Source organism: Gallus gallus, chromosome Z (genome assembly GCF_016699485.2).
Source record: "Gallus gallus isolate bGalGal1 chromosome Z, bGalGal1.mat.broiler.GRCg7b, whole genome shotgun sequence".
In the NCBI taxonomy this organism is placed as follows: Eukaryota; Metazoa; Chordata; class Aves; order Galliformes; family Phasianidae; genus Gallus; species Gallus gallus.
In genome coordinates, this window is record NC_052572.1 from 22232313 (window position 1) to 22258054 (window position 25742).

A 25742-nucleotide genomic window follows, 5' to 3' on the forward strand; every position below is an offset into this window, starting at 1 on the left:
TGAAATATTTCTATAATGTGAAGCAGAAAAAAAGCACAGGAAAGGTAAAATGATTTGGCTGTATAGTCACATACACAGTCTAGTGTCAAAGTCAAAATCGGCTCTGTTAAACTCAGTGCCATATTTTCCTCTCCCCAGCGTATGTAGGTCACCCTGAATTTGATGCCCCCTATTTATTTCCATGGAAACTACAACAGAGACAAAGAGCACAACCACAGTACTTGAATGAGAAAATTCTCAGATGGCTATTTTTTTCAACATAATCATTAACCAGTCTGTGTGGATGAGCTGATTGAGACGCTCTTCATTTCACCCACCTCACTGTGCTCACATCCACTGTTTGGCCTCCATCAACATTCAGCAAGTGTCAGTGAATGTCAGTGGATAGCATTTTTTCCACACCTTTGTTCCATACACACTTCCATATCAGACATCATTTTGTCGGACAATGTCTCTGTGGGCATCTGTCACACAAAAGCAAAACATAATGTGATATTGGTGGTAAGGTTCAACCTCCACTGCCATACCAACAACAGTCGCCTATGACATCATGGGCTGACATAATAAAATAGGAGGCAGTACTTTTTGAGTAGTCCTCATATGCTAATCCCTCACCTGTCTGCTCAGTAACTCTTTAGAGATACGTTTTTCCTTCAAATTCATTTTTCTTGGATGTTCATGATCAAATCGTTCCTTCCCTTAAAAACAATGAGGCTTACTGAAGACGGTAATTATATAATCTCGGACTCAACGTTATGGATATTTCATCTTTAAATCTCTCTGCCTGATAACACTTAGGCTGCTCCACCTTTCCACTGAACTCTGTAATCACTCACCTTCTTCGCCATCAAAGATGTCTGAGTTTTCTTTGTTGTCACACAGCCGGGTTAGAAGCTACATGTCTTCTAACCACACAGCTACTTCTGAATGAAAATGCATGATTGAATCATTACAATTCAGTTAGTTAATTATAAATATCGCCTTCCATGTAAAGTATATGATATTCAACACAGCAGAACTTCTGCAGTTCACAAGGCAGCAGTACATGTTGCAGACACGTGCATCGCTTTATTGGCAGTTATTGATTACACTGAGGAAGGTATTTAGCCCTAGTTCTGCTGGGTCCCTGAGATACAGCACCTTTAACTTGTCTGCACCACGGTAAGCAAAGAGCAGTTGCAGGAGAGAAGATACACAACCAACAGCCCACAGTCAAGTCTCCTAAAGGAGAACTAAGCTAATCTTTCTGATCATATGAGAAAGGATTATATTTGGGCCAACTAGAAGGTAGGATTAGCTTTTTGGAGGCTCTAGTCATATGCTGAAGGCTTGATCAGACTCAGGAGATAGAAACTACAAATTACAGCATTATAGTGTCTGTCTAGAGCCTCCACTACAAGAGCACAGGAATAGCAGGATGGGAAGCATTACTGTGAAAGCCACTCTTTAGTGAAATGTGTAATAAAGGTTGTGTTTACGGGGAGAAACACAAACTCATTAATTGCAATCAATGTGTTTGTTCAGCTTTTCTGTTTGGGTACTCTCAAACCTAAGTGAGCTCCAAATCTCATTTATAATACGTCTCTCTCACACACATACACTTTATCCTTCCATTAAACTCTTGTGGTCTATGTATGGATCTTTTCAGGCTACAAATGGAAACCTGAAGCACCCTAAATGCCCAGCCAAAGCCATAATCTTGTTATTCTGTAGATACTTGAACAAGTAAGTACCCAGCATTCCTGTGTGTGCTCAGAAGGGATTGATATTTGTAATATTGTGGCAGGCATTGAATCTCCTGACAGCAAATAAGGTAAGAACCTTACTTATCAATACATCACACTGAACAATTATTTGTTTTCTCACAAAAAATTCTAACAAGTACCATATATATATATGCATATATGTATGGTTGTTTGTTTAGTGCACCAGGGCTCTTATAATCATTTGCTGTTCTTCTTTATATATTTACCAATAAGAAGAGAAGCACAGAGACATTTGGGGCATTTTATACTACAGGAAGAATGATTCAGGGGATGTAAATTCATTTTATGATATAGTACTATTACTTTTGTTGCCCTAAAACTAAGCAGAGCAACATATCTTTTCCGTATTTTAACCACTTCATCCTTCTTCACCCTACCACAAATGCCTTCACCATTGCTCAGCTGAAGAGCAGCCTCTGGGAATGCCATGCCCCTCTTTGGACCATGGCACCTAAAAGTTAATAAGGAATTATAGACAAATACTAACAAGGACTGCTATCACTGGAGAGCTGTTCTAAAACCATTCCTGCAGAAATAAAAAATCAGGCTGAATCACAAAAAAGGAAAATAGAACAGAGGGCATGGGAAAGATTACCAGAATCAGACATCCTCCAAATGTTCCCCAAATCCTCCCTGGTGGATGTGTTGAACGAAAGACGTCTCTGTTCTGCCTTTGCAGCAGTTAAATTCATTCCTACACTCCAGACTATCAAGACCTCCACATTTATTCCATAGCCATCCCCATCCTTTCTGGAAATCAGCTTTGCACTACTATGGACTGTTAAGCAATTACACCAAGCAACCCTGGCATCACAGAAGCCCACGCCACGTAGCAGCAACCACCCAGAAAGCACACCAGAGGAGATGTTTTTCCTCCTCCCAGACTTCAGCACATTAACAGAGAACAGCATCATAGAAGTGCTGAAAGAAAGTAGAGTCACCACATGTAAATCAAACCCATTCCAGCCACAGCTGATGAAAAATACCTACAAGCACCATTACTGACAGAGTTTGTCAACACTGCCATGAGGTACTTCTCAACAGAAGCTTGGCACCTCCTGGCAGTACTTTTTGGACCTGACTGATCCTATAAATTATGCTTGGATCCAAAGCACTTCTGAGTAACATAATTATGAAGTAACCAGAGAAATACCTTATTCTACATCTTTTGACAACTAGACAAGCCCCTGAGGCTAACCTGTGGTGTTATGACACTTTCAGTAGCACTTGCAGGTTAGCATCCGCATATAGTCTAGAAGCCATACTTGCTTGTGGGATTTAATACTCACCACAGTTCAGGCACTGTTCAAAGGGTGGGAGAGGAAACTTTCGAAAGAAATAATGGGAAATGGGTGATCTGAACAAAGGCAAAGTGGAAGTAATAAAGAATACCTAAGTAACAAACACATAGAAAACAACCCTGCCACCTGCCTGTTCATCAACAGAATTTGTTCCAGCAGCATCAGAATAGATCACAATTGAATAGGATGTCTGGCTCCTCAAGGCCATTTTGCTTGCCTAAATACTGAGCATTAGATATGGAGTAGGTTCAGCCAAAGATCTACTAGTACTGAGTGCTTAGGTTCTAATGGCAGCCCCAAAATGCATTTAACACCCCATGTCTGGAAGCAGGCAGAGGAAAACGAGCCTCCTGGATGAACAGAAGTATTCCTACTGCAGCGTAGACAAGATTTTTCTTCCAATGGTGCCAACTGTTCCTTGCCGTCTCACTGTGCAGTGGATGTTCCAAAGGGTGGTAAAGAAAAGAGTTCAGGGAAATACAGATGACTTCATCATTTTGCATATGTCTAATGCAGATGACTTCATCCCCCAAAATAACCAGCCATAGCAAATATTTTTAGCAAGTTAGGAATGTTCCTGAATACGGTGATTACAAGACAAATGGCATTATATTTAACATATGGGTTATGTCATTTCTGCTTCCTTAAAATCTTTTATCTTACAGCACAAAGACTTACACATAAGAACACGCAAGGATGAGAACTGTTCTTCTAGGAAAGTTATATTTTCTTGGGATGATTATTCTCATGGTACAAAGATATGACATTTCACTCCTTTTACTAGTTTGGGATCACATCTAAGTTCCTCTTTCTTAAGCTGCAGAAATAAATAAATAAATAAACCCCAATCTTCTCAGAACATATGTATGTGTGAATAAAAGGCATTATTTGCAGTCAAATGGTGTTCATGTTTTCAGAATGAGAAATGAAAACAAAACACGAAGAGGACAGTGTGCCCAAAGTGGAGAGTTCCTTTGCCCTTACTTCTTGTGCCAGTGCATCTTCAGAGTATGACCTCACATCATCAAACTTGTCCCAACAACTGCTGTTATAACCTCTTCTGCAAGGTGACTCCATCCTCAGGAGCATCTAATGCACCCTGGCATGAGCGTCCAGTTTGTGAATTATCCATGAAAGTCTCATACTCTTGTTCCTTGACTACTTCTTATCTGAACAGCTAAATGTGCAGAGATTTCCACAGCACCCGTGGCATAGTCAGGTGTACTTATTGCATAAAGCCAGCTTCTAAGGTCATTATTCCATTCCAGGATTTGTTCCCACTGAGTACTAGGTAACAGTTCTAATCTTCTCTTAGGAGCCCTTGGGAACTACAATGAGTTTTGGAGACTTAAGTTTCTGAAGAACACTGCCCTCTTTCTGCAAGGAGATAACAGAGAAGGGGAAGTTAAACAAACCAAAAAAAAAAAAAAAAAGAGAAAGAGAGAGGAAAGAGAAATCCCGAAGACCAAATAAAAGGCATGGCTCAGAATACAATGACCCAAATCATTTCTCTTTGCTGTGAAAATCAGACATCTCTTACCATCTATATACAAAGCACAGTTCTGACCGGCTCATCCAAGAAAAGCAACACTGTCCCTGATGTATTCTGTCTCTTCTGTCTAGGATGGCGACAGCTCCTCAAAGCTGATAGCTCCCCAAAGCTGACAGCCTGCCTCTGCCACCTCAGTAGCTCCCATGACCCAACATGCTCACTCCTAATGCTAAAAGTGCAGTTGGCAACAGAACTAGAAGTGGGATCCAGGAAGTGTGGGAAGCATAGGTCCCAGAAGTAGCCAGGAGCCTACTACGAATCCTTCACCATCCTGGGTTTAAATTATTCCAACTTTCCACTGAACTCACAACTCTGGTCATGTTGTTTTTTTTTTAATGGAATGAATTATCTGAAATGTTTCCTAGAGTAGATTTCCTAGTTTAAATATTTAAAAATCGATTAAACTTCTTTCTGCTTGAAGAACTGGATCCCTGCATTATTAAAAACATTCCTTACACTCCTTATTTGTCTTCACTTCCTTATTTAGGTCATTGGTTTGGGATTCTTTTTTATCTCCCCCAGCCTTCTTTGTTTCAAATCTGACACAAATTGAGCATTTAGGGATGAAAGATGGCAGTAGATTCCATGCAGTCTCAGATTTTATCAAAGGATTTGGCTAGCCAGATCTTGGTCTTCACAAGGAGAGCACGCTCCATCGTGCTGATTTATGGCAGGTTCTGTAGGCAGTCAGAAGCACATAGAGAGAGAATAAGAGCTGATCAGCGCATTTATTCTGTACAACCCCTGAAGAAAAAAATTATTTAAAATAAGAAATCTACCTACAGAGCACGTGGTAAAAATCCTCAGCAACAGGAAGAAGAGAGAAAAATGTTGGAGTTTCAGAAAGGCACAGAGGATCACACTGATGATGCCAATGCCAAGAAGAATAGAGACTGGAACAATCATTTCATGATGATAATTCACATACAGTTAGTCTCCTAAAATGGCCTTCTTAATGGTTTATAAACACCAGTTACTAGCAGCCTTACAATCTACCCGGTGCTGGAGCAACAAGAAACTACTATTGAAAAAGCTGCATGTTTTCTTCATCACAAGGAACTGTCATCTGATGGCTCGAGCCAGGAAGATGAATCAGATGTTCCTGCAGTCTGTTTCTATCTTTGAGTGACTGTGGGAAAACCACTCAGCCTCTCTGCAATGTGATTTTCTCAGCCGTGGAAAAGGCAGAACTTTGTGTGGAACCTGTTTGTGTGGAGGGACAGACAGTGCAAATGTACATTTTTACGAAGTGCAAAGTAGCAGAATGGGGAGCTGCTTTCATCAATGCATTTCTGTAAAGATTCATTCTGTTACCTTACCACCAGCAACCTTATCTGCCAAGTTCGGAAACTGATCACATCAAACCTACTGTGACCATAAGCACGTCCTTATGAAGATAAGCTTGGGGCATGCTTAAGCTCACCTTCAATTTCAGGTCCTAGATCTATCTTGTTAGGTCTCTTACTAGCTATTTTAAATTGGGAATTTTTCCTAGAGAAAGGTAAAATGCTCTTCCCTGCCAGGCTGCATATGCTGTAGCCCAGATGGATGCACTGATCTCCACACCCATCCTTTAGTAGAGCAACTACAAGTATCTGTGGCTCATTGCTCAGAAATGGCTACGAAATTAAGAGCTGGGGCTGGGTGCTAGGAGGTTTTTTGTTTGTTTTTGTCATGGGCAATTGTATTCACAGTTGTGTATGGCACAGCCAACCTGCAGGCCACATGTGGCCCAGCCCTTCCTTCAGCCATCCCCTGCCCCACACTATCATGGCTGTAGTTCTGCCCTGCCAAGTGGCCCGGCCCAGCCCTGTTGCTTACAACAGCCAAACAGCAGTGTGTGATCGGCACTGCCTGGGCTCAAATCAGGGTACGGGAAGGGCATGGTGCAGTGCCAACTCAAGTTATGGCAAATTATTCTATGCACTGTGACACAATGGCTAAACATAGTCCTGGGAAAAGCAAAAACTATATCATCTTGTCATCCATTCTGATAAAGGAATTTGAGAATACGTTTCAAGATTGCAAAAAAATACTGAAATAAAATTGGAGGGTATATTTGTGACCCTGTTTTTATTCGACATAAATACATTACATGCACATTTTCAAACTGAATGTATATAGTTGCAATCAGATATTCAACTCAAAATTATGGTCTTATCTCTTTAACAGATTTCTATAATCCCTCTTGCCAGAGAGAAATATCCCTCACTTCACAATCATGCTTCATTCATGTCACCACTTTTTGGCAGTATGAACGTTTATGAAATACTGTTCTCAAGGATGAAGCGTGGGAAGAGTAAAATTTCATCAAAAATCTCTGACCAACACTTTAAGACCTCACTAAGAGTTGCAACCTACTTCAGTCAAACTTCATCATGTATTTATGTGTGGCCCAACACAATTCCTCTTCACTAAGTGTGCCCCAGGCAAGCCGAAAGGTTGAACACCCATGGCTTATGCTTAGGGTGAGTCAGTTTCAAAAGGCTTCTCAATGTGTCAGTCACCTTTGGGGCACTGCTGGCAGTTGTGGGTGGTGCAATACTGAGCTGGAGGCTGTTTGTCTTTGACATGCAAAACGAAGGAAGTCAGTCCAGTGTAAAGTAAAAACAGGTGCGATTAACATCAGTTACTGCTTATGTACTGAGACCTGCCATAACACCTTCTCTTGGTTAAAGCGAATAGATATTCAAACAGATCAAGGCTTACCAGGCCCTGCAAGTAATCCCTCTAACGCCTTGTTGTAGGAGGATGCACATCCAGGAGTGGTACACCAGATAACCTGATCTTCCCACCTATGTCTGGCTCCCAGAGCAGCAGGGAGGGGATCGTGGGCATTGTTAGTTAAGCTGCTTCTCCCCCACTAGCACTGCAGTTTCCATCTAGCCCTGTCGTCCTGGGTCTTCTAACTGCCATCAGCAACTGTCTACTTTAACTGTTATTTCTAGGACCTCTTGAATCCACAACTGCAATCCTGAAGAGAAATGCAGGCACAAAAGAGCAGATGAAAGTTTTCATGCGGAAAGGAAATGAATAATTGCTCTTGCATAAAAACAAAGCGAGCTATAAATCATACCTACAAGCCAAGCGAGAGAATTTGCAGAACAACAAAATACCCCCCCAGAACAAACAAACCAAAATCTTACAATCACCTGGAAGTACAGCCAACTCAAAGAGCAAGTCACCAAGCAGATGCAAGAATTCTTCACATCATGACCATCAGCAGTCTAGCAAGAGGCATAAGTATGAGGTAAGTCGATCTGCCCATAGAAATGTAGGCAGTAGCAGAGGGTTGCAGAGCTACTTTGACCTTGAGAAGTTGCCCCTTTTCTCTATGCAAGGGCAGGAAGAATTAATTGCCTTTTATTGGCTTATCCAGCTGACTGGAAGATTTAAAGGATCACTGCTCTTTTTTTCTACATCTTATTCTAGCCACTGAAAAGCAAGAAACATACAGATACAGTCTCTACTACATGCCTCTTAGCTATATATATATAACGTACATGTGGAGAACAAACATTCTACAGAGAGCAACATATCATTTCACTTCATATTGCTTCATCTAAAATGGGATGTCTTCGTGAAAGTTTGTTGAGAGAACAAGTCTGTTGTCCAGAACAAGGGGTAATGGGCACAAACTGGAAGACAGGAAATTCCATATGAACATGAGAATAAACTGTACTGTGAAGGTGACAAAGCCCTGAAGCAGGCTACCCAGAGTTTCCCTCTCTGGAGATACTCAAGGCCCAATTGGATGCTTTCCCTACCATAGGGAACCTGCTTTAGCAGCAGTTGAACAAGAAGACCTCCAGAAATCCCTTCCAACCTCTATGATTCTGTGCTTCTGTGAGAGACGGGGGTCATAGTGGCTGGAAATGTGCCTCATTCATCTCTACCAAGGAAAACCTATCCAGTTACACACAATCCTGGCAATGCTGTATCAGTTGTCTCCCCTTCACTTGTCCTTTCTCTTTATTTTTCTAGTGATTTCATCTGACTGTGGTGCCTTACAGACACTGGCTAACCACTTACTCCTTTGTGTCCACTATTCGCTTTCACTGAACCACATTTATTGCTGTTCTCTGCCTGTAAGGACATCACAGTCTGACCCTTTGTGCTCATATTTTGTTTCAAGTTTTTATTAATTTGAATAAAAGATGTATTTTACTTTCTGGGTTATGGATCGGTTGTGTACAGTTCTTGTCTTAGGATAAAAGGGTGTTCAATGAAAACTGCACTGCCTCTTCTCACACATAAAAGGATGGAGCCTGTAATTGCACATGACACTATATGCTTCTGTGATTCCTCGGTGACCACAAAAGTAAATCTAAGCAGATATAGATATTGATAATATTGCAGCCTATCTATTCTCAGTCTTATTGAAGCAAATCATTCTCCATCCACAAGGTCCTTCTTCTCACCAGCATTTCTGAAGAGGCAATTCTGTGCAGCATAGCCATGTGCTTTCACTTCACATGGGATTGACTGGCAGCGAAAATGGGTTATCTTGTTACCACTGGGTTCATGGGAATTCTTCTTCCACAGATGGATCATTATATAATGGCTTTACTGCAGAGTAATGTATGATTACTGTTCTTGAGACACTAAAAAAATCAGATAATACTGCTTAGTCCTAACTGGTTATCAGACTTTGCTTCAGTATGTCGGAAATCCTTTACATAGTAGACGTGTAGGACACATGTATATATAATATAGATGGTATCTGACATCAAAAATGGCAAAAGAAATCTGCTCATGATGGCAGTGAGTCACAGAGGATTCAGAAGCAAAGCTGTAGATACTTTCTAAGGAGGAAATTGTCTCCTCTTAAAGGAGGACTAAGGGATCCCAGAAAGAAGCAGATCCACTCAGTGAGATGACAGGGCTGCATATAGGCTTTCTGGAGGTCTGGAAGGGAAGGATGCTGAGATGTCACAGGGCCATGCCAGGAGGGACCTTGCAGGAGCTGGGTATCTGTGGGATTGCCTCAGCGCAGGCAGCACACTGAGGGCCACAGCTGAGAAGCCTCGGGGCTCTGTGCTGGGAGACACAGCCCACTGAGCCAGGATTGTGGTCAGAAAGGGAGCGAGGGCTGAAGCCCTGCCAGCAGCTTGCTGCCATCAGTGCTGCAGCACATGCTGCACCTCAGCGGCACAGTGTGCACGCAAAGGATGTGGAGAGAGCAGGAGGCTTTTGCGTCACTGCTGTTTGGTGCAGGGCTTGAATTCACATCCCTAGGCAAGCACTGTGGTTGCTGAGAGCTGGTGGAGAGCCCATTCTGGCCGCAGATGTTATGCAACCAGAAAATGCTATCTTTTTTTGTTCCAAGCCAAAGCTAATGCAATCACCAGTGCTGCACTGTTAATGTGGAGAGTGGTTTGACCCTGTCCTCTGCTGCTATCCCTTACTTGTTTGGTTTCAAAAACATGCTTGGACTGGAGCTCTGCAACTGGAAAAATAAATGTAATCCCTGAGCTGATGATTTTACATTCACAGGACCTCCACAAAAACCTTACTGCCAGAAACCGCATGTAAGAAGAGCTTGTTTACCTGGGAGCTTGAAAGCAGACAGTGGGGTTGCTGAGAGACCACAAGGCAGCACAGTTACCACCCTAAGCTCTCACCTTTTCTGAGTCTAAAAAACATTCACTTTTTGAGATGAAAATTTTTGTCTCTGCTTTCTAACCATAAATAAATTTATTTGGTGAGCTTCATCCCTTCCATTGTTATTGAATTATGGCAAAGTAGAAAAAAATATATCTTTTGTTGTGAAGTAAATTCTCGCAATGCTATTGGTTGGGTTTTTTTGTTGTTGTTGTTGTTTTGTTTTGTTTTGTTTTGTTTTTTGGGGTGTGTGTGCATGTGTGTGTGTGCATGTTTTTACCTAAACAACAGCAAAAAAATAGCTGAGCTCTTAAAAATAAAAGCTGTCAAAGCCCCAGTTCAGCTCAGATTGATCCTTCTGCCAATCCTTGTTTGGGAAAACAACTTACTGTGGACTGCAAGTTGAGTCTGTTCTCACAGCTCCTTTAGGTCAATGCTAGAGTTATGGTTAGGTATGTAATGAAGTGCTGTGTGGGATAGGGGTGGCTTACTGAATTGTGACAGCTATTTTTCTCATCTAGAAACAAACTGGCCACAAGAAGTTGAGGAAAAGCATTTCTAAGATAGGTTCCCAGGACACCAAAGAAGTAGGCAAACTCTGCAGCAGCACACTTAAATACAGAGGCTTAGAGTCCCAGTGCTTGCAATAGCACTAGTAGAAAGACTGCCTCAAGTTCTGGCTGCAGATTTTAGGAGGGGAAGATGGACAGTGACCCTGTTGCCCGTGGGTCAGCACTGACCAAGAACTTTATTGGATGGTTTTCAGTCTTCAGGCCTCTTTCTCACCCCATGCTGATGACCAGGCTCTGTAACAGACCAGGCAGCCAGGGGGCTGCTCTGCAGGGACATTTCATAACCTTGCAGCTGGCACCAGCCCAGCAGCCAAGCTCCACACCGCATCAGTGTGGCATGACCAAGAAATCTCAGAACAATCCTAAACTGCTGAAATAAGAATTTGATGTTTTCTACACAGACCTAGCCTATCAGGTGCTACTATGCCTCCAATCTCTATTTCATTTTTAATATTTAGCACCAGTAAATGACAACATTGGGCTAATGTCTTTCTCTTATTTATATATTTAAAAACAAACCACATTAACATACTATCTAGAAACACTACAGTGCATAATGCCTAATTTCCCACTTGATTATCTTATGGAAGAAGGCTGCTACTGAGGGCTTGTAGGTACACTGATGGCAGAGTCTATTTTCCCAGGCAAGCAATCTGTTTCACTCTTTCTTCATTCCTGTATAGGAAATTGGAAATACTTTTTTCCATCTCATGCATATTTCAGAATTTCCTCAGTCTGTAAAATTCTAATTCCAGTATGGTTCTCTTCATTTGGAAACCACAAGTCGTGCTTAACAAGCTAAACATCAGACCTGATGTGAACTCATTAACTAATGTGACCTAAGTGGGGGTGGCATTGTGTTCCCTCCAGAGCTGGCAGCAGGAGGTCACATTGAGTCTGCGGAGGTCTGCGGAGCCCAAAAGCGTCGTGAGCAAAGCTTTCCTGTAAAACAGAGACACATTAACTCAAGGTTCAGAGTACAGAGCAGCCGTATGAATGGAAACCTCTGATTAGGGATTGCAAAAAAAAAAGAGGTTAATGTTTAGCCAGCTTATCTGCTGACAAAACATTGCCAAAGATCTTCTTTAGGTTGTAATTTCTACATGGCACACAGCACACGTTGGGTATCTCAGGACAATTTTGGCCAGGCCTTTCTGAGCTGAGCAAGGGTGTAACAGATACACTGTGAAGTACACTTTGTGTAGCTCCAACTTGGCTGATTTGAATTCTATCCCTGTCTTTTCTGTTTAATAATGCATATGAGATATCCCTTCTTTCAACCTCAAGATGAAATATGGAGATGGAAATGGTTTAAAATGCTTTAAATTGCTGAAACCTTGTGTGTGTAAGGTTAAAAAAAAATGTAGATAAATAGTTCTGAGCAAACAAATTAAAACTCTGCTGAGGTGGGAGGTGAGTGCCTTAGGAGACAAACATGTACTGCGGCAGGTAGCCAGGGCTGCAAGACCAAGTGCTCTCCCACCCCAGCCACTAAGCCACAGCACACAGCCAAGGCATCAGAAGCACTGCATAAAGCCATTTTGGTTCTAGCAGGATTTCACTGCATCTCCAGTTACTGTCATTTTATTTTGCAATCATCCTTTTTTTCTTATCTCACAGAGTGTTTTCAGTCTTTTAGGACTCCTGCAGGAATGGACCTGGATTGAAAACTTGCCCATGTCAATTCACAAAAATCACTTCTTGCTTCTGGATCAGCTGCTTGGGCCTGTTGTGCTGGACTGAACCAGCCCATGGGAAGTGGATAAATGCTGCTTTGTCTGGAACAAAAGTGGGCTGACTTCATCTACGTGCATTTATTCTACATTGCATTAGCGTGTGAGATTCTGGACCAAGCCTGAGCACGGTTCCAGTGACAAGCTGCCCAGAGCTGCAGGGTGTTCAGCACGTCCACACTGAATTGCTCCCATCTCTTCATTTGTAAGTAAAGTTTCTTGCCTAGAAATATTTGGAGAAGCCTTTTTACATTGTACAGACTTGTCATTTGATTTTATTTTATTTTTTAATTAAAAGAGTTAACCATTTGGGGTTTTTCATGCTGGGTGGGTGCTATAGTAGCACTTAGAAGTAAGGTGCTGAGGGGCCCACACCAGCTAGGCACCAGTATTCACTGGGAGGGAGCAAAAAGGCCCATCCCTTTATGGGATGCTGCAAGCATTTACTGCCAAGGGGATGCTTCTGCAGGACAGTGGGGAGGAGAGGGCAGATCAAAGATGGCATGTGGGCGAGATGGGGCTTCCTTTCAAAGTGTCAAAGAAAAAAGTAAGAGGAAAAATACACTGAAGACTGAAAATCCCTTCAGGGAACATGATCTAGAAAGAAGTGAAATAGCTTTTGTTTAGGCTTTCAATATTTCGTCTTTCTGCCTTGATATGAAATAGAGAAAAACTGTGAAGACTTAGAAATTCCCACAGATTGGGAAGAAAACATGGTTTTTAATATCACTGTGTCATGAACTCAGACCAATACTACTTATCTATGATGGCAGCTGGTTCTGGCATCTTAAGTTTTTGAGTCAGGCCTGTATCCCTTGGCAAAATCTGATCCCGAAGCCCTTGGGGCTGGCCTGTGAGGCAGTAGGAGGAATGTGCCCCACTGTCAGCTCCAAGGGAATGCAGCATCACTTCCCATTGCAGAGCAGTGAGGGAAGGATTGGGCCTTCCTTGAGACAAATTTAGGGAAGGGTTCATGTGCCAATGTGTGGTGAGTGGTGTCAGCGTAAACAGGCAATTCCATACCTGATAGCATTCAGGACTTCCCAGGAAGATGTGGTATGGGGTATGTGATCAGAAGCACTGGAGAAATTCCTTAAAAAACTATTAATGGCGTTTGTTTATACACCCTCTTGAATATAATTTGCTGTTCAGTATATAAAGTTTTAAATCTTTATTTAGGAGGGATAGGATCTAAACCTGAAGTGATGCTGCTGGTATAACAATCTGATGAAATGAAAAATCTAGAGTGTTTTATTTTTCACGTCTTCAGCAAATACTTTTCTATGAATTAATGCATCTATAGATCACGCGCTGTGAGCCACTTCAAGGATTGTCTTCATGGAAAGCCTGTTTTACAGCTCTTCACATAGAAGAATCAGCCACAAACTTAAGGCAGCTGGCTGTACTTAGTGTTTAGGCATAAAATAAGAGAGTGACAAGGCAGTAACTAGTGCAAGTTTACAGGGGCTCAAGGGGATGTTGGACAAGGACCTGGAAAAAAAAAAAGAAACAAGAGGCAGACATATATCTACAGGATGTGCCCTGAGCTGGAGCAGTCAAGGATAGGAGAATGCCTGGGTGACTATCACACAGCCTGCCATTCCACTATGACTCCCATTGATTTTCTGCAGCCCATCCTTAGCAAAACAAATTGCTTACTCCCCCCAGCATCACATCAGGGAGAAAAAAAAAAAAAAAAGTGTGAGACAGAGAGAGAGAGAAATGGAAAGGATGAAAGTAAATAAACTCAGGAGAAAAGCCATGTAACCTGGGAGCTAAAAAGAGGAGGATAGAGTGCTAGAAATGCAGATCCAGGAGGACTAGAGGGGACCTCCAGCAGTGCACACTGCTTCCTGAGAGCCGGTGGCACTCTCTAGGCAGTGCTTAATGGTGCTCTGCCCAAACGTTCAGAACAGGCCTCAATGAGCCATCCCAGCCAGAGCGTCCTCTCAGGAAGGAGATCTTGTACAAACCACTCCCAGATGTTCACTTGCTGGTTGGAGAGAGGACTCCTGTTGCCCATCTCTTCTTTCTGCCTGGGGAAGATTTTCAATTTTTTTTTTTGTACTTTATATGAATCAGAAACTGCAAATTCTTTGCATTTGAAAGCTTGCAAGCTCATTAGGTTCCTACAGAAGACAAGCTTCTTCATCTCAAAATGTCACTTTTTCATGAAAAGAAGACGTTTATTTTTTATCATTATGCTATAACAACAACAACAACAAAGATTTGTTTAGTTCAGGTTTACCCACCCAAATCATCTCTGCATGGAGTATGCTTCTGGTTAGGATAATCCCTTGCTATATGGACAACTCAGGTAAAAGTCTTTCCTCATCCCTGGATGAAGAACTTGAATTGTGAATCTACTACAGTCAAGAATGGGAGCCTGACCTTGGGACTACAAGTCTCTCAGCCAAGTTTTTCTCATCTGTTTTTCACAATTAAGATCAGAGGCCTTCTGTGAAAATTGCTGAAGAACTGGCAAACTGTGATAGTCACAAACCATTTTGTTAGACATGAAAAAAACATTTCTAACTCAGTTCATAGAATCATAGAATCATTTGATTTGGAAAGGACATTTGAAGATCATCTGATCCAACTTCCCTGCAATGAAAGGGATACCTACAGCTAGATTAAGTTGCTCAAGGCCCCATCCTGCCTGACCTTGAGCATCTTTGGGGATGGGGTATCTATCACCTCTCAGAACAACCTGTTCCTGTGCTTCACTAACCTTATCATAAAAAACATTTTCCTTATACCCAGACCCTGCTGAAGACCCCTTATTTCTTACAGACCCCCTTTAAACACTGAAAGACCACTCTCAGGTCTTCCAGGAGCTTTCACTTCTCCATTTTCATTGAATCATAGAAACATAGAATGGCCTGGGTTGAAAAGGACCACAATGATCATCGAGTTTCAACCCCTTTACTGTGTGTACGGTTGCCAGCCACTAGTCTAGGCTGCCCAGAGCCACATCCAGCCTGGCCTTGAATGCCTCCAGGGATGGGGCATCCACAGCCTCCTTGGAACAACCTGTTCCAGTGTGTCACCACCCTCTGTGTGAAAAGCCTCCTCCTACTATCTAACCTAACCTTAACTTGCCTCAGTTTAAAACCATTCCCCCTTGTCCTATCACTATCTACCCATGTTCCCTGTTCCAGGCTGAACAGCCCCAGCTCCCTCAACCTGTCCTCAAAGGGGAGGTGCTGCAGCCCTCTAAGCATTTTTGTGGCTCTCCTCTGGATGTGCTCCAACAGCTCTGTGTCTCTCTTGTACTGAAGACTGCACATTTGGATGTGATATTACAGCAGATGTCACATCAGTGCAAAGTAGAGGAAAAGGGTCACCTCCTTCCACCAGGATCTGTTTGGCTTACTGCAAGGGCACATTGCTGGCTCATGTCCATCTTCCCATCCTCCTGTACCCCCTCGTCCCTTTCAGCAGGGCTGTGCTCCATCCTTACATCTCCCAGCTTGTATTGATAGTGGCAGTTGCCTCAGCCCAGGTGAAAGGCCTTGCACTTGCATTTGTTCAACCTCATGAGACTCTCCTGGACCCACTGCTCAAGCCTGTCTAGGTCTCTCTAGGTGGCATCCTGTTCTTCCGCGGGTGTGTCAACTGCACCACACAGCTTGGTGTCATTGGCAAACTTGCTGAGGCACACATGTTCCCACTGGCAATGTCACTGATGAAGATACTGAAGAGCACCAGTCCTAGTACTGATCCTTGGGGACACCACTCATCACTGATTTCCATCTGGACGTTGATCCACTGACCACCACTCTCTGGGTATGATCTCACAACCAGTTCCTCATCCATCAAACAATCCGGTCATCAAATCCATATCTTTCCAATTTAGTGTGTAGGATGTCATGGAAGATAGCATCAGAGGCCTTATGGGAATCCACCTAGGTAACATCAGTGGCTTTTCCCTTGTACGTTGGTGCATTGGTCCATTGGTACACCATCATAAATGGCCACTGGATCGGTCAGGAAGGACTTGAGCATGGTGAAGCCTTTCTGATGGTCTAGTATCACCTCCCTCTCTTCCGTGTTCTTTAGCATAGCTTCCAGGAGGACCTGGTCCATGATCTGCCTTGACACAGAGGTGAGGCTGACAGGTCAGCCAGTAGTTTCCTGGATCACCCTTTCTACCCTTCTTAAAAATGGGACTTCACTTGACTGCTGTGACTTCCTCAGGTGGTTGCAAACCTGATATTCACTTACAGTGAGAAGGACACTACTCCCTCAGTCCCCACCTCCCAACTCATCCACTGAAAGGCTGTATAAAGAGCAGTTGCCAGTGAAAGCTGAGACAAAAAAGTTGGTGAGCACCTCAGCATTTTCCTTTACCACTGTTGCCAGCATGCTCACTAGTGGGGATATTCTTTCTGTTTGGTGCACCTGTAGCAGTCTCTCTTTTTCCTCTTTGCAACCCTTGCCAAGTCCACTTCCAGTTGGGCTTTAGCCTTCCTGACTCCCTCCCTACACAGTCTAGCAGCATTCCCATACTCCTCCCACAGTACCTGTCCTTACTTCCTCTGCCTGTGCATTTCCTTCTTGTCCTCCAGTTTGACCAGCATGTGCCCTTCAGATGACTTTTGCAGTGATATGGCTGCTTTTACCTGTGATGTTGTCATGGTCCACTCATGTCATATCACCAGTCTTCAGAGGCAGACTACGCCTCATTCTGAGCATTCACTTTCCAACAGAATGACTGACACAAGCACTGGCAATTAGTTGTTTTATGTAACTTATTCCAAGACTCTTTATAACCTCTGTCTTGAAATCACCTCATAACTATTTTGATAGATGTTTTCTATGTCATTCAGCTGCCTGTGTTCCTTCCAATTTTATGATGTCATATTTTTGGTTAGCTGCCATGCTTCCTGTTACAATGTTCCTTCAGAAAAGAAGCCAGCTATGTGCATCTCAGTCTTCTGAAGTATATGTTTAAATGCCAGCCGTTCGATACCAATAGCATGAGCTGAAATCTCTCAGAAGCTGATAATAATGGCTTTTCAAAAATCTAGTGAATCATTCTTGCTCACCTCCTTGAAGGCTTCCCACACTTGAACACACTGGACATACTTGTCAAGTAACTTCCACACAGAGGCATTCTTGCCCACTCTTGTTCCAGTTTGACCTCCAATATAGAAGCCACTTACTGTCACTTCTGCAGCATCTGTCATATATTTCTGTAAACACGTCAGTAATTTGAGGTGGATAAACCATATCTGAAGTACGAGCTAGCTATATCATGTGGAGGTCACCATACGTCAAAACTGAATAACAGTATGAAAGATTTCTTACACAGAGTTTTGAGGAAGGGGGAGGTGAATGTAGCTGATTTACAAATGCTAAGCATTAAACTACTGAATCCCTTTCATGTGGATATTTGTTTTAATACTTCTGTCTTCCCAACATCAGGTCACAGACCACACGTAATCAGAAGATTTCTGCATGTGACACCACACCAAACTGCAGTTCTGCTGCCCTGGATGGTCTCTCAGAGCAGCCTTCACCAGGCTGTCATTGCATCTTTGCCACCAGAACATCATCCACGATGATTCAACTTCTTAAGAATCCTGTTTGTGCCTCTTTCTGGTAACACTGAAAGTCTTACCCTCAGTTTTTACCCCAAATGTCATTTGTTTGCCATTTCTGTCAGCCTGATGACATCCCAAATATGGTGAAGAAGCTCCCATGACATTTATTAATATCCACTGTTGGCTCTGGTTGACAAGATGTTTTGTTGATGTCAAGTCAATTTATATTTCTCCTTCTGTAGGCCTTTGATGCTGAGCTCTTTTTAGGGCTTTGTTTGAAGCAACTGAGTCTCTTGTAAATAGTTTGCCTAGTTTCTCAGTGAGTACCACGCTACTTGTCCAGCCCTTGGCTTTTCTGATGATACTGTCTCCTTTTCCATTCTCTTTGTGGCTTCCATTGTTAGCTGTTTTGTTCATGTCAGGAAATTGATTTTCTGGGAGTGAGACCCTATAACAGCCAAATTGTTTTATCTATTATCACATGTAACAAGTCTGGAAGATATCCTAGTCCATCAAAAAAAAGAAAAAAAAATTATGGTAATTTACAAGCCTTTTTGCTGCCTGGATGGAACAGAAGATTTAGTTCCTCCTGCTACACCTGCAGTTTGCCAGTTGTGTACAAGAGAAGCATTTCTTTTGGCTTCAGAGGTTGCTAGGGCAATACATTTTAATAAAAGCAGAGGCTCCTTTGTTCTTGTTCTTGACCTGAAATTTCAGCTTGTCTCGTTCCCTTCAGTATTCTGCTTTTAAGTTACACTTGGTTTCTGGTTTTGTGAGCATCTCATCATATGATTTTGATTTGCTTTGACTTGCTACAATTTCACTTTCTATTCTTGCAAAAGGCATAGAATGCCTTTGTGACATAACATATTCAGCCATGTCCCAGTGTCTGTTTTTTGGCTTCAAGTCTATCCTACCCTTCTCTTGTATCTGGCACTCTACCAATTTTTACAGACATCTTCTTTACATTTGTGTGTTTTGTGGTTGATGGTTTCCTTCTCCATTTGCATAGAATCATAGAAACATAGAATGGCCTGGGTTCACACAAATTAAAAACGACCTCTAGGATCATCTAGTTTCAACCTCTCTGCTGTGGATAGGGTCACCAGCAACTAGACCAGGCTGCCCAGAGCCACATCCAGCCCGGCCTTGAATGCCTCCAGGGATGGGGCATCCACAACCTCCTTGAGCAACCTGTTCCAGTGCGTCACCACCCTCTGTGTGAAAAACATCCTCCTAATACCTAACCTAAACCTCCCCCGTCTCAGTTGAAAACCATTCCCCCTTGTCCTATCATTATCAATCAACATAAACAGTCATTCCCCCTCCTGCTTATATGCTCCCTTCAAGTACTGGAAGGCCACAATGAGGTCTCCCCGGAGCCTTCTCTTTTCCAAGGTAAACAAGCCCAGTTCCCTCAACCTTTCCTCACAGGAGAGGTGCTCCAGCCCTCTGATCATCTTAGTGGCCCTCCTCCAGACCCACTCCAAGAGCTCCACGTCCTTCCTGTACTGGGAGCACCAGGCCTGGACGGAGTACTCCAGGTGGGGCCTGACAAGAGCTGAGTAGAGGGGCACAATCACCTCCCTCTCCCTTCTGGCCACTCCTCTTTTAATGCAGCCCAGAACACATTTGGACTTCTGGGCTGCAAGCGCACACTGCTGGCTCATGTCCAGCTTCTCATCCACCAGGACCCCTAAGTCCTTCTCCACAGGGCTGCTATCAAGGAGTTCTTCCCCCAGTCTGTATAAATACCTGGGATTGCTGCATGCCAACACCTTGCACATGTCCTTGTTGAAATTCATTAGTTTGACATGGGCCCACTTTTCCAGCCTGTCCAGGTCCTTCTGGATGGCTTCCCTTCTCTCTAGTGTATTGGCTGCACTGCTCAGCTTGGTGTCATCTGCAAACCTGCTGAGGGTACACTTGATTCCACTGTTTGTGTCATTGATGAAGATGTTGAAGAGCATGGGTCCCAGGACCAACCTTTGGGGGACTTTGGGGCTTCGAGTTCCTGTATATTTCTCTATTTTCCCTCAGTTTAAGCTGCAGGTCCTTGATTAGCCATGCTGGTTGCCTGCCGCCTCTGCTCAATTTCTTCTGCTGGGGGATGGAGAGCTCTTGTGTTCACAGGAGGGTGTCCTTAAAGAGCTGCCAGCTATGCTCCATTCCTATGTCCTAACAGACAGTTTCCTGAGAGATCCCATCCAGCAGATCCTTGAGCAGCTGGAAGAGTTTGCATTTTGTGTTGTATGGAGCTCATTTATATGTAAAACCCCACCTCCTGAATGCCCTCTTGCTTTATTGATCTCATTACTTCACTTGCTTTGTTTGTTTTTCTTCATCATGGTATTTGGGGTGCTTTTCTCTGCACTTTGTCTCCTCTGTTTGGACATTCCTCCCATATTCATTCAACTACATTTTCTGGTAGTCCCTTTCCTTACCTTATCTTCGCTCTGTCTTTGGATGTAAGATTGCCCATTAGCCTTGCTCAAAATTATAAGAAGTAGTTGAGATATATGGCTGTTTGGGTCAGTCTCCTACTGTTGCCTTTCATCCTGGCTATGAATCTAGCCCAAACTCCTTCACCTCTTGTGAGCTGCTTCTTGCTCACATCAGACATTTTGCATGCTCTATCATTTGATCACTCCCTTGTTCCCTCTCTTTGTGAATGCTGCAGTTGAAAAGGTAGATATTTAAGTCTTTGGGGATTGTGCTTCTTGAGCATTTCTAGGATTTAGGATGGAGCCTGCTTGACTGCCACTCCTGCATGCTACTGATGTGGATGACAGCCTTTCCCATCACACTAATATTAGAACTGGTTCTTTATTTTCTTTTTTTTTTTTTTTTTCATTTTACTCATCCTCTGGCAATCATTTGGTTGCCCCAGTACAATCAAAAGAAAATAATTTTACTGAAAGAACTGGTGAATTCATCCCTTTGCAAGAGCATCTGTTTGGGAACAGGAAATTGGTCATTACCACAATAAATATTTTCTTTGTTTGAAGAGGACTGCTTGCACTGTTGGGGAAATTTTTCATATATATTTTTTTATTATTGTGTCCTATCTTCTCAGTCCCTGATTTGTTTCCTCTAATGGGATGTCTTCTCTCTTTGTCAGCTGTATTTTCTTGAAAAATAGCTATTCTTGAGTAAAGACCACAGTCCCCTTCTTCTCCCTCCGCTGAGTGACCAAGTGCCAAATTGCTATATCTGTATAAAGCAAATGAATAATGACTGCACCATCTTCTCTTAGGACAAAGTCTAGGGGAAAAATTACATGTCTTATTCAAAACACTCCAATATGCTCCAACTTGCTTATGACCAGCTGTTTTATGCTATCAGTAATTTACAATATCTCACGTGGAAATTGTTTTGCCCCTCTGCCTACAGTATACTGCATGTATAGCTGTCTGTAGGCTATGTCACAAATGCAGGAGACAACATTACACAAGAATTTTATCCACTGTGTTCTCCTTGAAGTGTTAAGAAATGTGCCTCAAAATATACTGAGTATAGTAATAAAACAGTATAAAGCGTATCTGTCTGATACAAAAGGGAGCAAAAGGCAAGCTTTCCAAAAGAAGCGCTTCCCACTTTGTGGAAATTTTTCCATTTCCAAGGCAAATGTGTTTTACATAAACTATTTCCCAAATCTCTATACAAATCATGTTGCAACTGGAGTGATGTAGATACATTCACATAATGCACAGAATTCCTCCTACATTTCTACTGGGTAGAAAAACATTAAGAGGGGCCAGGATGCCAAATGTATTCAGCATCACACTCCTGAAGAACAGGACGTGGACTGGTATTCAGTAATATATAATTACTAGTGCTTAAACTCTGAACTTGTGTAAGGTGCTGCTGTGCTATTGAAGTCAGCAGGCTCAAGAGTCCAATGAAATCAGCCACGCTCTAAGGAATCATCAACACAGCAGAACAGCTCAAAGAAACACTCTCTTTTTTGCCTATATGCAACTCTAAATACCATCAGTTTCTTCTGAGTTCTGAAAGCACATGTTTTCTTGATGGGCTGAACTCCTCAGCTTCTTACAGAAGCCCTAACCTAACCTCAGCTTCTTATAGAAGCCCTAACCAGCTAAGCATGACTGTAACCTGGTGCAGTCTTGCTGGCTGCTTGTGAATCAGCCCACCAGGCAGGCTCTCTACACACAACCTAAGCCTGGTGAGCAGATAAGCACATTTGTGTGAGACTGCAGTGTATGTTGCCTAGTGCAACAGAGAGGTTTCCTGGTTCATGTTTGGTTTAAGTTAATGCTACTTTGATTATTTATGTCATGACATTGTTCTTTCAGCTGCACAGGAAGGAGAAGTTGGGACATCTTCCCACCAACTTCCAACATCCTTGTCAGAGCAGAAGTTCACGGTGGAACAAACCTTACTCTGCCTTCTGTGACTATTCCCATCATACTGGAGACTGTCAACGTTCACCTTCTGCTTGACAGCAGGGAAAAAAAGGTTGGGGTATTTAGGGCATGCACTTCTATGCCTGTAAAATTTGCTCTCAACAGTCTACAGTCGGGATTACAAATGCCAAATAATAATAATATCTCTACTACTTTTAGATATTGATCCCTTAATCTACCCTGTGAAAAAAAAATAACAATTACTGTAAAGAATATTGGAGATTACAGCTAAACCTCAGGAGCCTTCTAGATACAGCAGCCGATTGGGAGACTGGCTTATCTTCTGACTCATAACCCAAACAAGCTCCTGAATGTGCACTGTACATGGGAATAGATGAGAATGCTCTGGAGGAACAGAGCCAGGAAGAACAGTACTGAAGGTAGATAAGGTCAGACCAATTCTGGTAATACAGGCTAATTAGTAAATCAGCAATGGAGTGTTTCAATAATGTAGGCTGCACTGCATCAAAAAAAGGAGAGACAGAATGTACCAAGTGTCTTAGGGGATGGAAAAACCCCAGAGGGATGAAGTCAGCACTACTGAAGAATTACCTATACTTAACTGTTGAAGGGCTGGGAATGTGACCCGTCTCAGACAGTTTTATTCACTCAGCACTTTTTCACTGTGGAGACAAAAAAGATTCAGAGTGGAGTCTACCTGGAAAAAGAGGGGCTGAATGATGTTTTGCGTTAAAAGGACATAGCTGATCTTGGACACAAGATTAGCCAGGAAGCTAACATCACAGCTAAAGCTCTGGGCTCACTTAGAAGAGATTTTTCAAGTCTAAAGAAAGAAAGAGGACATTTAAGCATTTGTAAATGCAAGCTGACATGTTCTATTGCAATGAAGAGGATAAATATTAATGTCATTGTCTGAAGAAAGATAAATTATACAAGTTACATCATGAATCCATATGAGATCTGAAACCAAACATTTTTAAGAGTAAAAATATACTACTAAAAGAGGAATTCCAACAAAAATTAAGTGAAACAGTAATTAACAAGTCATTTGTCTTTGCCTTGCAAGTCTGCTTGACTTTGCAGAGGATAGCAAAATTTCCTTTGCTTTAGATTGCAGTGGCATTTTTGCAAAGCCCTCACAGGTGAATGATCCCTGTCACACGGCTGCTCAGACCCATGTCTGTAAAGTAAGACAGGCGTCCATTAAGAGGTGACTCTTGCATATGTATGGAGTCACTGGGAGAGGCTGATTTCACTATGATACCACCTGCTTTGAGTTCTTGCAGCATCACAGACATGCAGTGGTGCTCATCCTTCATATCACTGCCACTGGGGTGAGAGCTGCAGGTCCTGTTTCTAGAGCAAGAACCCAGTGGCTGATCACGGCTCTGTGCTAAGGAGTAGTAAAATGTCTGTCTCTTCTCCTAGAAATTCATATTTCTTTCTCATCAGAAAGACAGGCTAGAAAGTCCTGGAGACAAGGAAGTCCATGCTGAGTAAAGAGCTAATGAAATGGTGAGATTACAAACAGTAGAAGGAGCTCAGAAGGAACAGGTATGAGTGACAGGATTTTAGAATGATCTGTTCAAAGCTCTTTGTTTTGGGGGGTTTTGGTTTTGTTCTTCTTGGTTTTCTTTATTTTATTTTGTTTTGTTTTGTTTTGTTTTGCTTTTATTTATTTGCTTTTAGTAGTACCTATGTAACATCAACTATCAATAAACAGGTGAAATAAGGAAACTTCTTCATAAAGATCCTCAGCCTTCATTCATTCTCAAACCACTAAACATTCTTGAGACTTCCGCTTCTGCTCCAGCTAACCCAGAAAGTCAGAACACAGTTCCCAGTGTTTTTAGTACAGTAAATCTGCAGACCCTTTTTAAGCTACCCCCTACCTCTTCTCCCCCTCTTCTTGCCTATAGCAGTGCTACGTGGCCTTTCCCTTAAAATTTATAGGCAGTTTAGACCTATATAAATCAAATAGATGCTATCTAAAGCAGCCTTGGTTTGGATTTTTTGTTGCAAAATGGGAACAGGCTGCAATATGGGAACCCATATTTAATACAGAAACATGAATTGAGAGGAATTGTTTTACAGTATTGACCTAATGTTGATCTATATCAGAGTTGGCAGAGAGGGTTTTTTGATTAGTTTTTTGAGGGAAATTGATGATTTATTGTCTCATGGACACTGTCCTGAGCTTAGTAGACCATTCATTCAAATAACTAGTGTGGAGAAAATGTGTCATTCCCATTTTGCAATGAGGCAATAAAAGATTTCAGTGGAAAAGCCTTTTTTTCAGAGCGTCCAAGGATGACAATATTTGGGCAGCAGCTAATCTAACCAGCTACAAGCTCTTGACTGTGATGGGTGCTCCAAACTGGACCCTGGGGTTTTCCAGCTGTAAGAATGCCTTCTTCTTAATCTTCTTAATCCTTTTTGAGGAAGTACTCACCAGCAGGTGAAAGGAGGTGATGTGACAGCCAGCCTCTCTCCCTTTTTTCCACACACATTTTGTATTCAGGATGCTAAGAATAAACGTGTGACAAAAAGCTGCAATGTGGAATAAGTAGGAGGATGTAAATTTTGTAAATTCCAGGAAGACTGAGTCATAAGTTTCTCCCTGGGCAGCACTATCATTTGGATGTCTACCTGCCAGCAAAAAGAAAAGCACAGATTTAGAGCTGGAAAATCAGATTCAAAAGAACCGATCTTCTCAAATGATAAGTTGAGAGTAATAGCTGTTCATGACAGTTGAGTTCTGATGCTTACGGACACATTTTGGGTAGATCTATAGAGCCTTTAAGGATTCATAAAGGGAGCCTGTGGCCTCTGATCAGCTGTTGAGGAGTGACTCATGCCCACACTCCTCAAGACCAGAACCGTTAGAGCAGACTGGCTGCAGCAGAACTTAAAACAAACCTTGTCTTGGTCTCAGTCCTAGAGCCCCCTGTATTCAGTCATCTTCATGTCCCTTGAAGCACCAACTCTTCATCATCAGTACTGCACTCTGCAAAGAACCACGACAGAGCACTTACTTAAAAAAAATGGCCCTATATTCCCTGTAGAACTAATCATCAGCCTGTTGTCACCTCATCTATACCTGCAGTTCTTGGCACATGATGGTGGAAGGCCTTCATGGGGATGACTTCACCTTGATGGCTCCCTGACGTGATAGGATTGTCCTGGGTGAGAGTCACCTCCTGAGAGGGGGCAATTCTGGCTTCCTAGATCACTCCTGCTTTTAGTTTTTTCCCAGCACATTCTGATTTGCTAA

At 42.5% G+C, this 25742-nt stretch overlaps 1 protein-coding gene and 1 long non-coding RNA gene across 13 annotated transcripts in view; one reads left to right on the forward strand and one right to left on the reverse strand.

Annotated features, from left to right (window-relative positions):
- LOC107051951 overlaps positions 1–25742 on the reverse strand; it is a 222388-nt gene that overhangs the window by 29393 nt on the left and 167253 nt on the right. The gene's annotated exons all lie outside the window — the stretch shown is intronic.
- On the forward strand, positions 12294–24360 carry LOC101750551. The gene is made up of 3 exons (XR_001463950.4): positions 12294–12733; positions 17959–18135; positions 22397–24360. It is a non-coding gene; the product is annotated as an uncharacterized LOC101750551 (long non-coding RNA).